Consider the following 18,660-nt stretch of genomic DNA (forward strand, 5'->3'; position numbering starts at 1 on the left):
GGACTGGTTAATTTTAAAAACTGCAGACAGGAGAGAAACTCTGAGAAGTAGAAGTTACCCTTTGTTAAGAGACTTTTACATTTGTAAAGGAAATCTCCATCTGTAAAGGTGTCTCCCTCTCTGTACCAGGAAGAAGGGAGGATGACCTTATCTCTAGAAACTCTTATCAATGCAGAAGGCCAGGACTTAAATCTGCATAATAACCTTACTCTTGTTTACTGTGCTTTTCTGGTAACTTCCCATAACTGACTCCCCCCACCCCCAACATCCTACTTTGTCTTTAGCTGAGGATGGTATTTAAGGTGAGCGCTTCCACCATTTTGGCAAGTTACTCAGTTTTTCTGGGTCTCTCCCATGTATACATGTTATAAAGCTTTGTTTAATTTTCTCCTGTTATTCTGTCCCATATGAATTTAGTTTGATGTCAGGCAAGAAGGACTCAGGGCAGGTAGAGGAAATGTCTTCTTTCCCTACATGTGACAACTGCTTCTGGTGGAGAGTCTGATTTAACTCTCCAAGAGGTGAACCCACTTCAGTTTCAGTAACAGAGGCAGATGCCCGCTTCCCAGGTGTGGTGATGGCCCCCTTGCACAGAGGGGTGGGTGAAGCTGAAGGCCTTCGATCCCAAACACCACTAAATCCCAACACTGGAGCACGGGTTGCCAAGTTCAAATACAAAGACCCCTTAGAGAGCATCTTTGGGGTGGCCTTGAAGGAGGGAGAGGAGGAGGGAGAGGAGGAGGAAGAGGAGAAGGCAGTATGGCAGGCTGGCACAAGCAATGGCTGATTTTAATTAACACCAGCTTTTCTGGAATGGATGAACGTGTATAAGCTATGAGGACTTTGTGGACTTTTCTGATATTACCACTTGAATGAAGAGTATTTTAGGAAAAGAGAAGAGCTGAAGGCTGCCCACTTGGAAACTATGGCAAAGTTAGATAAAATGAACCAGAATAAATTAAATTGAAAGGAGGAGGAAAGGGGTGACTGGGCACATGTGTATGGTGATGGATGGTAATTAGTTTTCGGGTGGTGAACATGATGTAGTCTACACAGAAATTGAAATATAATTATGTACACCTGAAATTTATTCAATTTTATAAACTAATGTTACCTCAATAAAATGAATAAAAATTTGGATGTATTATAGAAAGGGTAAGAACTTGGAATATCTATGTTTAAGCTCAAATCTGTTGGAAAACAGACACTTCACTTTTGTATGAAGTCACTTTACGCTGTCTCATTGAAGTCACCTAAGCATCACTTGCTAAGTTAACTATCACGTTGAAGGAGTATTGTGAGATGATTGTAGTCTCTTCTAGAACTAAGGATAACGAGAGCAATTTGTAAAATTATGATTATCGTTGGGAAGGTTGACGGTGAGGGTGTGGTCTGAGATGTGATTCCATTCATGAGCAAGGTTGCATCAAAAAGTTTGAGCCATTTACCCATGTGTGATAAAGACCACATATAATGAGAATTTGTGTCACATTTTTTACCTTGCCTTAGTCCAAGTCCCATTTTCTTTGATACTGATCTCCCTCTGTAATAACAGGCCATAGCACAGCATTTTCTGTACCATGGATTTCAGCACTTGATTACATTCAATTCAGTACTGCATTATAAACATTAAATATATACTTACAGTCTAATTACTTCATGAGAGCACTTGAGTGGGCTACTCCAATGAGCAATTGTATAGACTAATGCAGAGAGAAAGTCTCCAGAGCATAAGTGGCTGACAGCCTCCCAGCATCAATGTGTGACAATACAACTGGGTATTGCCAATCCAGGAAGTTCGTCCTAGCCTTTGCTATGCAGAGTTTTTATTAGGGCTTGACTACATACTGTCTGTGCAGCTGACATTTACCAGCCCTCCCCAAAGGTTTGGGCTAACACCATTAGTCTCCAGTTTCCTCTGGAGTTTGGAACAAATATGTCGTGCCCCAAAGCCTCCATCATAAATCACACTGTTAGACTGTCTGGTGGCCAAAGTTGTAGGAAAACAGAGACACTCCTATCAGGCAGGACATTCCGGGGACCTAGAGTTCACCTCTCAGGAGCCAAAGCTAAAGACCAGAACTCTTTTTAGTAAGGTTAATTCTTTGCAAAAAAGCTTAAGACATGAGGTCCAACCATAGAAAATTGCCAGTATTCAACTATTTTTGATGTACAAAAATGACAAGTTTCATATGGTTCAACATAATGAGAAAGATTTGTTCACTCAGCAAAAATTTACTGTGTATGTACGTACTATGTAAAAAGGACTATGATAAGTTATGTAAAATAGGCTGTGCCTTTGTTGTGCAGATAATCTAGTAAAGGGGTTAAGAAACGTTTATTCCACAAATATTTATGAAACACCAACTATGTGCGAGCTCCTGTTCTAGGTGATAGAAATACGATATATGGTATTAAACAAAATGATCCCTGACCTCGTGGAACTTTTAGTGTGATGGAGTTTGGAGAAGAAGCGAAAACAAACATTCGGGGAATAAACAAAGGAACATGGCAATTTAAGAGAGTTGAAAGTTTCATAAAGAAAATAACATAATAATCTGATAGGGAGTCCAGAGTGGGAGTAAGGGGCTAATTTAGACAGGGTGACTGGGAAAGGCCTTTCTGAGAAAGGACCTTAAACTAAAGCATAAATGATGAGCAGAAACGAGCCATGGAAAGATCTGGAAGCAGAGCCTTATCTACAAGCAGGGACAGCTAATCAATGGGAGGAAACGCTAGGTTTTCTGAAGAATATAAAGAAGGCCTATGTGGCCAAAGCATATTGAAGAAAGGGGACAATCTTATGCTATGATGTCAGAGAAGCTGGAAGGAGCCAGGCCACGGAGGCTTTATACACAATGGTATAGGATTTTATTCCAAGTACAAGGGAATCCATGATATCATATAAATTTTTTAAACATCACAATTATTGTTATAATATTAATACTAAAATACCAAAGATACATGCTACAGGAGGAGTAAAAGAGAGGACTGTGAAAGCCCTTCCAGCTCCAATAAAGCAAGCTTTCAGAGAGGAGTGGCATTTGCAAAAGACCTTGCAGGACGGGAAGACCGTGATTCAACGGACAGGCAAGGTGCTGCTGGCATGGCATTCCAGACGAGAGGCAGCCAAGCATGCGGGTACAGAAGTAGCATATTTAAGAATCTGGTCAAGAAACAAGCCATTCAGCCTCTCAAGAAGATGGAAAATCCGGGATGTAGGCGGAGTGGAAGACAAAGGTAGAGGAGTAGATCTGGGCTGAGTCAAAAAGGACATTAGGTACCAGGCTGAGGGGGTTGAGTTTTACTTATTAAAAAACTAAGAAGTGGTGATAATCTTTTCATTTTTCTTCCTAGGTCACTATTCTTTAGGGAAAATTGAAAGACCACGTAACTGAAGCAGTGAGAATATTGAGCTGATCTTCAGGCAGTCTTGCCTCTGGAAATTTAGAAGGCAGCTAGAATTTCAGGGACGGCAGAGTTTCTTGAAAACATTTTTGCCATTGGATGTTGTCAAGGATAGAATTTTTTTTATTATTGTAAAGTTTTTCAATGTGAAATAATTTTTAATTACTTTTAAAAATTAAAAAATTTAAAAGGTAATGTATGCACAGGGCACAAAATTCTGGTTACCTTATAAAGGGATTATGCAGAGAAACGTAAGTGTCTGTCCACGCATGTTCTACCCAGTTTCCAACCATTTTCTCCTTAATAAGCACTGAAAAGGAAAGTTGGGTGCAGACTGCCCAGAGCAACAGTCTACATTTTTATCTTGCTTCTTAGTGAATATGTTCATTGGAATTTTCAGTAATTACCTACAGTTCAAAATAAAAGTAAATCATTGACAAATTGGTTTGGAAAAGAGAATCAAAAGATTATCTGTTTTAGGATAGGACTTCAATGAATAGATTATTTTTATAACAAGAGAAATGATTGTCCAAACGAAATAAATGCTTCTGGGGGGCTGGCCCCGGGGCCGAGTGGTTAAGTTCGCGCTCTCCGCTGCAGGCGGCCCAGTGTTTCGTTGGTTCGAATCCTGGGCGCAGACATGGCACTGCTCGTCAGACCACGCTGAGGCAGCGTCCCACATGCCACAACTAGAAGAACCCACATCGAAGAATACACAACTATGTACCGGGGGGCTTTGGGGAGAAAAAGGAAAAAATAAAATCTTTAAAAAAAAATAAAATAAAATAAATAAATAAATAAAAAATAAATGCTTCTGGAACTCCTGTATCCACCATTGAGCCATGTGTCATGAGCTTTTATAGGTTCTATCAGTTATCAATTATGGTATAATGAATCACCCCAAGATTTGCAGCTCAAAAAAGAATTTTATTTTATGGCAATTCTGCGAGTCAGTAATTTGGGCTGGACTGGGCTCAGCTGAACAGTTCCTATGCTGGTTTCACCTGAGATCATTCATGTGGCTGCAATGATTTGTGGCTCAGCGTGGACTGGCTGTAGAAAATGGCGTCATTCATATGTCTGGCAGGAGGTTCTGGGTGTCAGCTGGGTCACATGCCTCCAGCCAATTAAGCCAGGCTTCTTCACAAGGTGGCAGCATTCCAAGTAGGAAAGCCATGATGTGCAAGCACTTTTCTAGCCTCTGTTTACATTGCATTTGCTGAGTCCCACTGGCCAAATCATGTCACACAGCCAAGCCAGAGTCAATGTAGGAAGGGACCGCATACAAGTATGGATACAGGGAAGGGTGAAGCCATGATTGTAACAATCTACCACATAGGTCCTAAGCCCAAATTAAGCAAAGTGCCATCAGGATAGATTCCTATAATTTCTGAGTGAGGTAAGTAAGGGTAACAGAAGAAAGGACTTAAGATAATGAGGTAGAGATTGCCTACATATTTCTTGTGTAACCTACTTGAAAAAAAGTTTTTAAAAAAAAAAGCCATGAGAACATGACAGCATATTATGGCAAGCAATCAAGGAAACATCTATTCAAAGAGAAAAAAGTAATTGTCATAAAAGTAATAGAAAGAAATATAGCTAAGTATTAGAGAAGGTCCTTGTAGCCAGCATTCAGTCGAGAAGACAATATATTTTTACAACTACACTCCTATCCCTGAATCTAAAACCTCTTCCAGGAAAACAGCAATCTGTGTTCAAGAAGAATAAGATATAACAGTTATACAAGAGTGTTACATTTATAGCTATAACTATGATGCACAGAATTGCAAATATTGCTAGAAAGAGCATTGTCTTAATCCTTTCGGATTGCTATAACAGAACACCACAGACTGGGTGGCTTATAAACAACAGAAACTTATTGTCTACAGTTCTGGAGTCGAGGAACTCCAATATAAAGGCACCAACATGGTCATGTTCTGGTGAAAGCCCTTTTCCTGGTTCATAGCTGGAAACTTCTCGCTATCTGCTCATGTGGTAGAAGGGCAAAGGATCTCTCTGGAGTCTCTTTTATAAAGGCACCAACCCCATTCATGAAGGCTCCACCCTCATGACTTAAGTACCCCCCAAAGGCCCTAACTCCTAATTCCACGATCTTTGGGGGGTTAGAACTTCAACATATGAATTTGGGGGGACACAAAATATCAGACCGTAGCAAGCCTTCAAAATATAGTTTGTCTAAATGTAAGATGATATCCTAGATTGGATCCTAGAACAGAAACTTTTCATCCAAAGGCTGAAAGAGATCACCACTTTCAATCAAATAAAATGCAAAATACTCAACCTTCTTATCTGATTCAAGCCCAATATTCTAAGTGCCCCTGCTTGATCGAATTTCTCCCAGTCTTTGCATCAGCTGTTTCTGGGGTATTTGCTTTATTCCTCCAGTTAGTTTAGTTTAGTTCCACTTTCTGTCTCTTTCCAATTTGTCCAATCCAACCACAGTTAACCTTTGAATGTCTGGCAAAAAAAAAAAAAAAAATTTATTTGGTAAGTTATGATGTGTTACTCTAGAATATTTCTGGTTGACCCCCAACCCAGCAAAGTAAACCAAGGTTGCCATCACCTGTCCTCACATTCTGATTTGAAGGCTGAGGCTAATTATTAGTATTTTCTGGATCAAATAAAAGAGGAATGAGATTAGACATTGCAAATGGTGCTAATCCAAGCACCATTCAGAGGCCTCAGTGCCAGCAACCTGAGGCAAACATGGGGAAAGAGTAAGCCATGTGCTGTGCAGTTTGCTCTGAGAGTTAGTATGGGGCAACATCAGGGTCACTCACAAAGCACAGAATTCCTCCTGAGGACCCAAACCAAACATGTATGCCCACAGGGAATATACCATTTGACCTGCTGCTGATCTCCCAGTTGGTTTGAGCAGAACGCAGTTTGCCTTTAAAGGGAGAAGGATCCAAGAAGCCAGTATATATATGCTCACGCTCATTCTCATCAGATAGGATAAAGAATTCTCAAGAGTGAAACACAATTGAAAAGGGAAGTTTAAAGATCTTGGGTGCATATCACAAACCCATGTTAACCTGCAAACTCAGCATGTGTTAGTGTGTGGTATGGTCTAGGATGTGTAAAATAGATATTGATCAATGTAATCCACAGACACAATTTCCAGAACTTAGACCAGAGACTCTTATCCATTTTTGTGCCATAGACACCTCTCGCAATCTGGCGACGTCTGTGAACACTTTCTGAGAATACTCTTAAATGCGTAAAATGGAACACATTTAGTTACAAAGACAACAGGTTATATTGCAATACAGTTATCAAAGGATTTAAAAGTAAATGTGATACAGCAATGCGTTCAATCTTTTACTAACATTTTAACAAGATGCAGTTACGGGGTTAATAATTACTAAAGTGAAGAGCATAAACGATACTAAGTATCTGCAACTACTTGTCAGGAGGTTAATATTTTCATGTTTCTGTATGGTTAGAGCTTTCTGAGCCAATTTTACTGGAACCTGGGTTAAAGGACAAACCTTGGAAGCGAAATGATGACAGAGTAAAGGATGGGTAAACTCAGAAAAGTTATTTCCCTCCCAGAGGTGTGTGTTTACATTTCAACGGGAGATAAAACCTGGACCCATGAAAACATTTAGGGGATTGTAACCTGGAGAGGTGTGTTTCATCTTCCCCCTGGAAATACAGGTTAGTATTCCAAAGGGAAGACCCCAGGGAACTTCTCTTCCTAAGGAGACTTGGTCCACATTAGAGAAATTAGGTTTCTCTTCCTACCTTAGGAGGGGAGGGGATAATGTGTATATAAGCTCCCAGACTCATAATTTGGGGATTCCTCTCTTGTGGTGCAAGAAATCCCTCTTGTGCACACAGAGGGTCCAACTGGCTCTCATTGCTTCACCCTAGAAGGGTAAGAATCAGAGCATGAGGAACTGATGAGGTCATTGCCGTAAGCAATAATGGTAAGTCCGTCTTGATGTAAAACCTTATCCAGGAAAATATAACTAAATATAGATAATCAATATTTATCAAGCTTGTATTGGATTTATGAAAACCAGAGGGGTTGGAAAATGCAGAGTCAGGTCTGAGTGACCACCAATGATAACATCCTCAATTCATTTATCAAATATTTATTGAAAATCTAATATGTATAAAACACTATATTAGGCACTAAGTATATGTTCCTGAATAAAACAAACCTCTTTCTTTTTTGACTTTTATGAGGTGAGTGAGCCCAGGAAGTGAGAAGTGAGACAGAAAAGAGAAGGAAAAAATAAACTATTTATAAAACATAGTAGATACTTAAAGAGAAATGGTGCCAATTTCTTTTAAAATGAAATAAATGGAGAATAAAGGGATCAGAGCAAAGCCTTCCCAGATCAGTAGTGAGAAAAGACCTCTTTTCCCCAATACAATGGAGGGAAAACAGTTAATCACACACAGACCTGGGAGAGGGTGCTTCAGCAGAACGACCAGAAGGTGCAGACACCTGAACACAGGAAAGATTTTGCCCATATTTGAATGACAAAGTTCTGGTGTGTTTGCTTAAAAAAGAAAAGAAAAGGCTAATTGCCTTATGGTCATCATAAACTACCATTGCATATATGCTTAAGTATATCCGTTTGACCTGCCTCCCTAAGTATGTTCTAAGTTTTTCAACATGTCTACTCTTTCTCTCTCAAAGCACGTATACTAAGCTGTGGCAAGTTGCTGGAATTTAACAAATATATTTTAGAGACTAGGTTTAGCAATACTAGTTTTAAAGCAATGTATTAATAATAAAAACAACAAATTCTGTGCTCTAATATTGCATGAGTCATTTGGTATCCAAAAGAGCCCTGTTTGATGGAAATACCATAACAGTGTCTGGTCTGATAAAAAGCAACAGCTTTTCCCAGTTGCAAAAGAGCATTCCAGTTGCTGTAATGGTTGCCTCAGGCCGATTGGCAAACGTAGAACCAGCAGCCCTTCTGTAATGTCCCAGCAGAGAGCTAAGAGAGGACAGCATTTCCCCTTGAGCAATGACACCTCTCACTGGACTAGCATAGCGACCTCTTACAAAGCGCAGTCCTGAAGCCTCGGGGTGACTGTGCAGCTGGCTCTCAGTGAAGTCTGTTCCACGTGGTTGCCATTACCTTCACCTAATTAGTCCCAGTCAGGAATCTTCGCTCTTCGGGTTGTACGCTTTTGTTTCTTGAAACGGGAAAATATAACATTCTTGATCTTCATGGCAACAGCGATAAGCCTTCACTCTTTGTCCCAAAGGCTTGTGTGTGAATCAATACTAAGTTCTCTGATTGCTTCCTTTTTGTTTTTCCTCCAGTTTGTTTAATTTCGGGTCAGGGAAAACATGTGGTAAACTCCTTAAGAAAAAAATGAATCTAAGGAAAGGGGAAAGTTTTTATCATGTAGACTGCTGACTAACTGGAGCTTTAAGCCTTTTCAAATATTTTTGACCATTTAACCTGCGAAATGAAACTTCATTTTAGGCCAAGGTGTGTGGCTGCTGCCTTGCCTCTGCACAGACAATAGGATAAATCAGAAGCTTAGTCATACTGTGTCGGAACCCACGAGCAAGAGCCATCAGAGTTGCTTCTCCCAGTAGGAGAGAAATCAATTTAAATCCACACTCTCAAAATCCTTAAATGTATATATACTGCTCTTCTGATTCCGCCAGGGTTTTGATAAAAGGGAAAGCAACGAAGATGAGGAGAGGGAAGAGTTTCAGGATGAAGAAGAAAAACAGTTAATCACAATCATGATGGAAAGGACCCACGGATCAGTATGCCACAGTGTAGTTTACAATGAGAAGACTTGGGGGTGTTCGTTTGGTTCCATCTCCACCTCCGTGACCTAGATCATATTACACCTCCCTCTGAGAGTTACATTAGGATGAAGTGAGCTAGGTAACACAAAGCGTTTAGCACAGCAGCATCTGACACAATAAATGGCACGGCCAATGTTGTTGTTGTTGTTACTATTCTTGTTATTATAGAACACTGAACTGTTAGGAGTCTTTATTATCTGAAATTTCCCTCCGACATTTTGCGTGGCTTTATTCTATGCTAACCTACAATCATTGTATGTAAGAGCTGAAAGGAAGCTTAGAGTTCCCCTTTGACACTTTCATTTTATAAATGGAGAAAGTAAGACACTGAAAATTAAGCAGTTGATCCAGAACCTGAATCTGGGTCTACAGGTTACCAAAGCCTAAGTTTTCCTCCTATATCGTGTTGCTCATGATACAGTAGGGACCTGAGCATAGAAGGCCTGGCAGCTTACATTTTTATGATACTCCTGCCATGTTAAAAAAGAAATCATGGGTCAGTCAGGTGACATAGTGTTTAAGTTTGCACGCTCCTTTCCAGTGGCCTGAGGTTCATGGGTTCGGATCCCAGGTGTGGACCTATACACTGTTCATCAAGCCATGCTGTGGCAGCATCCCACATACAAAATAGAGGAGGATTGGCATAGATGTTAGGTCAGGGGCAATCCTCCTCAAGCAAAAAGAGGAAGATTGGTAACAGATGTTAGTTCAGGGACAATCTTCATCACCAAAAAAAGAAAAATTATCAAGTCCCTATCAAAATTCCACTGGCCTTTTTTGCAGAAAAGGAAAAGCCAATCTTCAAATTTATATGAAATTGCCAGGGATCTCAAATAGCCAAAACAATCTTGAAAAAGAAGAACAAAGTTAGAGGACTCCTACTTCCCAATTTCAAAACTTACTACAAAGCTATAGTAATCAAAATATTGTGTTATTGGTATAAGGATAGATATATAGACCAATGGAATAGAATTGAGAGTCCAGATATAAATTCATATATCTATGGCCAACTAGTTTTCATCAAGGACGCCAAGAACATTCAATGGGCAAAAATAGTCTCTTCAACAAATGGTTCTGGAACAATTGGGTACCCACATACAAAAGAATGAAGGACTTCATACTTCACACCATAAATAAAAAATAACTCAAATTAGATCAATAACCTAAATATAAGAGCTAAAACCAAAAAGCCTGTGGGTGTAAACATTGGGGTAAGTTTTCATAACCCTGAATATGGCAATGGATTTTTAGATGTGACACCAACTGCACAAGCAATGAAAGAAAAAATAAACTGAACTTCATCAAATTTTAAAATTTTTATGCATCAAAGGACATTATCAAGAAAGTGAAAAGATAACCTATAGAATGAGAGAAAATATTTGCAAGTCATATATCTAATGAGTCCAGTACCCAGAATATATAAGGAAATCTTATAATTCAACAGCAAAAAAGATAAGCAACCTCCAAAAAATGGGTGAATCTCTAACCCTCAATCTGTTCTCTATCTCGATAGTTTTGTCTTTGCAAGAATGTAAAACAAATGGAATGTAGCCTTTTGAGATGGCTTCTCTCAGTCTGAATGCCTTTGAGATACATCCAAGTTGTTACATGTATCAATAGTTTGTTTCCTTTTATTGTGAGAACTGTTCCATTATACAAAGATACCACAATTTATCATTCACTTTTTGAAGGACATTTGGGTTATTTCTATTTGGAAGCAATAATGAAATAAGTTACTATGAACATTCATACATAGGTATTCGTGTGAACATAGGTTTTTATTTCTCTAAGGTAAACAGCTAGAAGTGAAATTTCTGAGTCATATGGTAAGTGTATGTCTAACTTTATAAGAAACTGCCAAAGAATTTTTCCGAGTGGCTGAACCACTTTACATTCCCACAAGCAATTTATGAGACTTCCACTTGCTCTGCATTCTCCCACACTTGGTATTGCCACACTTGAAATGCTTAATTTTAGCCATAACAATAAGTGTGCAGCAATATTTCATCATGGTTTTATTTTAATTTCTCTGAGGGTTAATGATGTTGAACAACTGCAATGAGGTTATTTGTTATCTCTATATCCTCCTTGATGAAGTGTCTGTTCAAGTCTTTTCCCCATTTTTTATTGGAATGGTCTGTCTTCCTACTGTTGGGTTTTGAGAGTTCTTCATATATTCTGTATTCAAGTCTTTTGTTGGATATGTGTCTGCAAACAACTTCTATCAATCGTAGCTTTTCTTTTCCTTCTCTGAGCAGTGTCATTGGTAGAGCAAAAGCTTTTACTTTAGATGAAGTCCAATTTATCAAGCTTTTCTTTTATGCATCATGCTTTTGGTCACATGCGTGAGATTGCTTTGCCTAATCCCAGGACATGAAGATTTTCTCCTGTTTTCTTAAAATTTTCTATAATTTTATGTTTTTCATTTACATACATAAACCATTTTGAATTAGTTTTTCAAAGAGTATGAGATTTGAGTTTTTTAATACGGATTTTTAATTGTTCCTACACTATTTGTTGAAAACATTATCATATCGCTACTGAATTGCCCTTGCAACTTCGTTAAAAATCAATTGGCCATATTTGCATGGTCTTCGGGACTCACTATTCTGTTCCATTGAGCCACATGCTTATCCCTTTGCCAATGCCATACTATCTTGACTACTTTAGCTTTGTAGTAAGTCTTAAAATTGGGTAATATGATCTTCTCAACTTGCTTCTTTTTTCAAAATTGTTTTGGCTGTTCTAATTCTTTTGCCTTCCCATATGAATTTTAAAACAAGCTTATTTATATCTGTGAAAACTCCTGCCAGGATTTTGATTGGAATTACATTAAACCTATAGATTAATTTGGGAGAAGTGACATGTTTACTATGCTGAGTTTTTCAATCCATGAGAACAGTAGTCTCTCCATTTATGTAGACCTAGTTATATTTCTTTCATCAGCAATTTGTCATTTTCAGTATACAGATCCAGTACTCGATTTAGTAGATTTATGCCTAAATATTTTAAAGATATTGTAAATATTTATTTTTACAATATTTAAATTTAATATTAAATCAAATTAAAATAAATTTAATGTTAAATATAATATTTAAATTTTTCATGTGCAATTATTTATTACTAGATTACTATTATAGAAATAGGGTTGATATTTGTGTGTTTATCTTATATTCTGTGACCTTGATAAACTCACTTGTTAGTTTTAGGAATTTTTTTTTTTTTACTCCTTCTGGAATTTTCTGTGCAGACAATGATGCCATCTCTGAATAAAGGCAGTTTTATTTTTTCCTATCCAGCCTGTATCCCCCCTTTTTTTTTCTTCCCTTATTACTCTAGTTTGGACTTATATTATGAAGTCAGAATTATTGCCTTGTTCCCACCCTTAGGGGTAAAGCAGTCAGTTTTTCACCATTAAGTATCACATCAGCTCTAGGTAGTTGTGTAGATGCCCTTCATCAGGTTGAAAAAGTCCCCTTGAAAAGTAAGCTGAGAGTTTTTATCATGAATGGCTATTGAATTTTGTCAAATCTTTTTCTGTTTCATTTCATTTGATTATGCGGTTTTTCTTCTTTACCCTGTTAGTATATTGGTTTACATCAGTTGATTTTCAAATATTGAATAAGCCTTGCATTCACAGAATAAACCCCACTAGGTCATAATGTATGATTCTTTTGATGTATTGCTAGATTCAACCTGCTAATATTTTATTGAGGATTTTTACATCTATATTCATGAAGGATATTGGTCTGTGGCTTTGTTGTAGTTTGTTTGTACTGTCTTTATCTAGTTTTGGTACCAGGGTTTTGCTGGCCTCTTAAAATGAGTTGCGGATTTTTCCCTCCTCTTTTATTTTTCTAGAAGAAAAATGTTTTAAGATGATGCTAAAATCTTTGCTTTCAATTTTCAAACATATTTTGAAGAACTCAGTAGGTGAAGAATGGTCTATTATATCTACCTGATACACACGTTACTCCTGATCTTCCAACATTCCTGTTATTTCAAGGTTCCTTCTGGTATCATTTCCTTTCTATCTGACCAACTCTTTAAGTAATTCTTTTAGAACTGGCCAGTTTGCCAGAAATTCTTAGTTTTCCTTCATCTAAGACTGTTTTCTCTCCTTCATTCCTGAAGAATATTTTTGCTAGATATAGAATTTTGGATTGATACAGCAAAGGAGCCAAGAATATACAATAATTTCTTCAATGAAAGGTGCTGGGAAAACTGGACAGCCACATACAAAAGAATGAAACTGGACCCCTATCTTATACCATACATAGAAATCAACTCTAAATGGACTAAAGACTTGAACATAAAACCTGAAACCATAAAACTCCTAGAAGAAAATACAAGTGGTAAACTCTTTGACATTGGTCTTAGTGATGATTTTTTGGATTTGACACCAAAAGCAAAGGCAACAAAAGCAAAAATAAACAAGTGGGACTACATCAAACTAAAAAGTTTCTACACAGCAAAAGAGACCATGAACAAAATGAAAAGGCATTTTGAAAATGAGAGAAAATATTTGCAAATCATGTATCTGATAAGAAATTAATATCGAAAATAGATAAAGAATGCACACAATTCAATAGCAAAACAAACAAACAATCCAACTAAAAAATGGGCAGAGGAACTGAATAGACATTTTTCATTAGAAGACATACAAGTGGCCAATAGTACATGAAAAGGTGCTCAGCATCACTAATTATCCAGGAAATGCCTATCAAAACCACAATGAGATACCACCTCTCACTGTTGGAATGGCTATTATCAAAAGACAAGAGATAAGTGTTGGCAAGGATGTGGAGAAAAGGGAACCCTCATGCACTGTTGGTGAGAATGTAAATTGGTACAGCCACTGGGAAAACAGTATCGAGATTCCTCAAAAAATTAAAAATAGAACTATCATATGATCCAGGAATCCCACTTCTGGGTATTTACCCAAAGAAAGTGAAAATGAGATATCAAAGAGATATATTTCAGCACTCCTGTGTTCACTGCAACATTATTCACAATAGCCAAAATGTAGAAACAACCTAAGTGTCCATCAACGGATGAATGGATAAAGAAGACATGGTATACACATGCAATGGAAAATTATTCAGCCATGAGAAAGAAGGAAGTCCTGCCATTTGTGACAACACAGATGGATCTTGAGGGCATTGTGCTAAGTAAAATAAGTCAAACAGAGAAAGATAAATACTCTATGACATCATTTATGTATAGAATCTTTAAAAAAAAAAATCAAACATATAAGCAGAGAGTAGAAAAGTAGTTGCCAGGGGCTGGGGGTAAAGAAATAGGGAAAGGTTGATAAAAGGGTACAAACTTTCAGCTGTATGACGAATAAAGTCTGAGGATCTCGTGTAAAATATGGTGACCATAGTTGATAACAGTGTATTATATAGTTAAATTTGCTGAGAGAGTAGAACTTAACTGTTCTCATCAAAAAATAAAAAGATTGATATGTGGGGTTGATGGATGTGTTAATTAAATAGAGGAGAGGAATCCTTTCACAATGTATACATATATCAAATGACCATGATGTCCCCTATCTTAAAATGTTGTCTGTCACTTATACCTCAAAAAAGATGAAATTTAAAAAAAATTGGATTGAAATTTCTTTACTTTCAACACTCTAAAAATGTTGTACCACTCCTTTCTGCCCTCCATGGTTTCTAATGAGAAATCAACTGTCATTCCACTTGTTTTTCCTCATAAGTGACACATCATTTTTCTCTGGTTGCTTTCAATACTTTTTTCTTTGTCTTTAGTTTTCAGAAGTTTGATTATTATGTGTCTAGACATATATTCTAGACGTGTATTTTGTGTTTATCCTGCTTGAGGTTCACTGAGTTTCTGAATCTAAGTTTACATATTTCACCAAATTTGAGAGGTTTTCAATCATTATTTTTTCAAATATTTATTCTTTGCTGCACTCTTTCTCCTCTCTTTCTGGGACTCTGATAGTATGATTGTTAAACCTCTCAGTACTATCTTTCAGGTCCCTGTTCTTTGGCTTCTTTTTTTTTTTTTTTTCAAAGTTCTCTCTACTGTTGAGATTGCATAATTTCTATTGATCTTCCTCCAAATTCACTGACTCTTTTCTCTGCCATCTCCATTCTTCTGCAGAGCTCAGCCAGTGAGTTGGCTTTGTTTGCTGTTGTTTTCTTTAGTTTTTCAAATGCAATTAGTTCTGAAATTTCCATTTGGTTGTTCTTTATAGCTTGTATTACTTTGCTGTAACTTTCTGTCTTTCCATTGCTTTCAAGAATGTTTGTCCTTATGAATATTTGAATGTTTTTATATCTGCTTAAAGTCTTTGTCAGATACTTTCAACATCTTTGTTATCTCAACATATGCATCTGTGGATTTCATTTTCCCGTGTGAAATAAGATTTTCCTCGTTCTTCATCCACTAAGTAATTTGGATTGTATCCCAGACTTTATGAATATTATGTTAGGAGACTCTGGATCTTCTTTAAACCCTATGGATCACATTGATATTTTGGTTTAGGTAATTGACCAGTTGGTTTAATTTCACCTTCTGGGGGCTGTGGCTCCAACATCAGTTCAATTTCCAAAGCTTTTCGGGAGCAGTGCTATTCTGATCTCACTTGCATGTGCACTTGCTATTGGCTAGTCTGGGAATTTGGTAGTGGTCTATCCCACGGTCCATTTCCCAAAAGCCTATGTATGCTGTTTTAGATCCAGGCTTGAACAACTCAAGGGTGAGCCCAGGAATTCATAAACAACTTAAAGAGTCACCTTCTCAATGGTCTCCTTCTCTGCAATCTTTCCAGTACTTTCCTGTTCCCTAGTTTTCCACTTTTCTGGTCCTCTGGCCAGAAAGCTGGGGCTTTATTTACCCTGCTCTGTTGTGTACTTACCATAACTGTGCCTGCTTTGGAGCCAATGGTGGGAGGACAGAAAGAGAAAAAAAGCACCAGGGGTTCATCGCACCCTCTGGGAATCACCACTTCTCCCACCCCCAATCAGAGAGGAAATTCCCCTCCTCAGAGGTTTAGATTTCTATTGGCCTCTTGCTGCTGCTGCTGCCACAACCGTTACAGGATGCTTGGGGGATGGGGTGGGAGAGAAGAGAGGAAAAAATGGGTGATTTCCACACTCTCTCTCAGCATAAGGAGATCCCTTTCCTATTCTTCCTGCTGGAACTAACATAACTAGGATTTCTCATGTCTCTCTCTCTCTCTCTCTCTCTGTCTCTCTCTCTCTGTCTCTCTGTCTCTCTCTGTCTCTCTCTCTCTCTGTTTCTCTCCACCCCACCCAACCCCACCCCACAACAATGCCCACTTGGGGATTTGGGCTTCATTGAATCCAGGGTGGCAGAATACAGGAGCCACAAGAGGGACTGGCGAGTTCACCACCAGTCCAGTAGTACTTTGAATTCTTGCCTTTTTCCCAAATCTATCTGCTACTCTTTACTTTTAGAAGTCCTCAGATAGCTGCTCTGTGAATTCTCTCCAGGTTTTATAGCTGCATTCAGGGGAAGAAACAAAAAGAAGTCGGCTTACTTCATCTTATCCAGAAATGGAACCCTTCTCTACAATTTTAGCATACCCTCTTAAAATGAAATACTCTATGGATAATGTATATGAGAGTTTCAAAAATCTTTATATCTGATCACCTCTTCCCACCTTATAAATGTTTACCAGTGTTTATTCCATTTTACTATTCCACCTTACTATTGCTTTGCTCTCAGTTTTTGTTAGTATGAAAATTTGCTACCTTCAATATTAATTTTGAGATTGACAGTAAATGTTCTCTTGGTATTTCGAAGCTATTATTCTACTGTCTTCTATCTTCTGTTTCTTTTGTTGACATATCTGCTATCAGCTTAATTTTATTTCCCTTATGAGTAACATGCTTTTCTTTCTTGTTGCTGTTAAAATCTTATTCTCTTCGATTGGGACTTGCTGTGTTTCCTGAATCTGAGAATTTGTGTCTTTAGTCATTTCTAGAAATTCAAAGGCATTATCTTGTACTCTCTTTTTATCATTATATTTCTATTTCTGGATAAATTATATCATGTTCACCACCCAAAGACTAATTACAATTACAATCCATCACCATAAACATGAGCCTAATCACCACTTTCACCCTCCTGCCTACCCCCTTCCCCCTTCCCCTCTGGTAACCACCAATCCAATCTCTGTCTCTGTGTGTTTGTTTGTTGTTGTTTTTATCTTCTATTTATGAGTGAGATCATATAGTATTTGACTTTTTCCCTCTGACTTATTTGGCAATGGGTACCTAGGTTGATTCCAAGTCTTGGCTATTGTGAATAATGCTGTAATGAACATAGGGGTGCATACATCTTTATGCATTCATGTTTTCATGTTCTTTGGATAAATATCCAGCAGTGGAATAGCTGGATTGTATGGTAGTTCTATTCTTAATTTTTTGATAAATCTCCAACCTGTTTTCCGTAGTGGCTGCACCAGTTTGCACTCCCATCAGCTGTATGGGAGTGTATGAGAGTAATCTTAAAATACTTCCAAATTTCTCGTATTTTTTATTTACTGTTATGGATATATAAAAATTTGCCTAATAATAAGAAGTGTTACTTTAGTAGTATTTACAAGGAACTGTAGACTACAGCAAACATCATTAGGTAGTATTCTTGTAACATAACTGATCTCCTAGCAAGGTTAACAGCACTACATAGAATCATGAGTCGAAATTGCCAATTTGAAGATTTATTTTGATTCCCAAACTTCTAATTTCCTAGTACACCACTCATAGGAGTTGTATAAAATACACTATCTGTAAAAACATATTAATATTTATTTACAAGAACAGCTCACCATGACCCATAGATGGGGCCATGAGCACATGCTTATAGCATAACAACAGCTAGTAGCAAGACTGATTCAGTCCTGACCACTGAGCTGCTTCTTTCATAGGTGTTTGCTCCTGTCCAGATTCCCACAGTTATCTACCTTAACGTTTGGGTCTGTGTGTCTGTATTTCCTGCTCTTGACGTCAGTGCATTCCTTTGAACCAGTAACGTTGCCATGTTGACTAAGTTTTAATTCTTGCAGTGAATTATAATACATTTCCCCCTTTTTTCTCCATTTCTTGACTGAGTTTTCTCAGAATTCAAAAAAACATCATTTAAATATTCCAAGAAATTCTGGGAAGGAATTTCCACAGGGAAATACTAATATAAAACTATAGATATCTGTTTTAAATTATATCTAGCCTGATATTTCACAGTCATAGACTCTGAGCTTTGTCTTTAATTGAATCTAACTTAGTACTCCATTTCCTCTGACAATAAAAAATCTAACATTGCCATTGAAGGTATCCCAATCATTTCTGGCTGTAAACGTGGATAAACTCAATCAATTCCTTTTACTCCTCTTTCTCTCTTCTCCATGAGTCCTCTTATTTTCATCAGGCTTCATAACT

This window comes from Equus caballus, chromosome 9, assembly GCF_041296265.1.
Source record: "Equus caballus isolate H_3958 breed thoroughbred chromosome 9, TB-T2T, whole genome shotgun sequence".
In the NCBI taxonomy this organism is placed as follows: domain Eukaryota; kingdom Metazoa; phylum Chordata; class Mammalia; order Perissodactyla; family Equidae; genus Equus; species Equus caballus.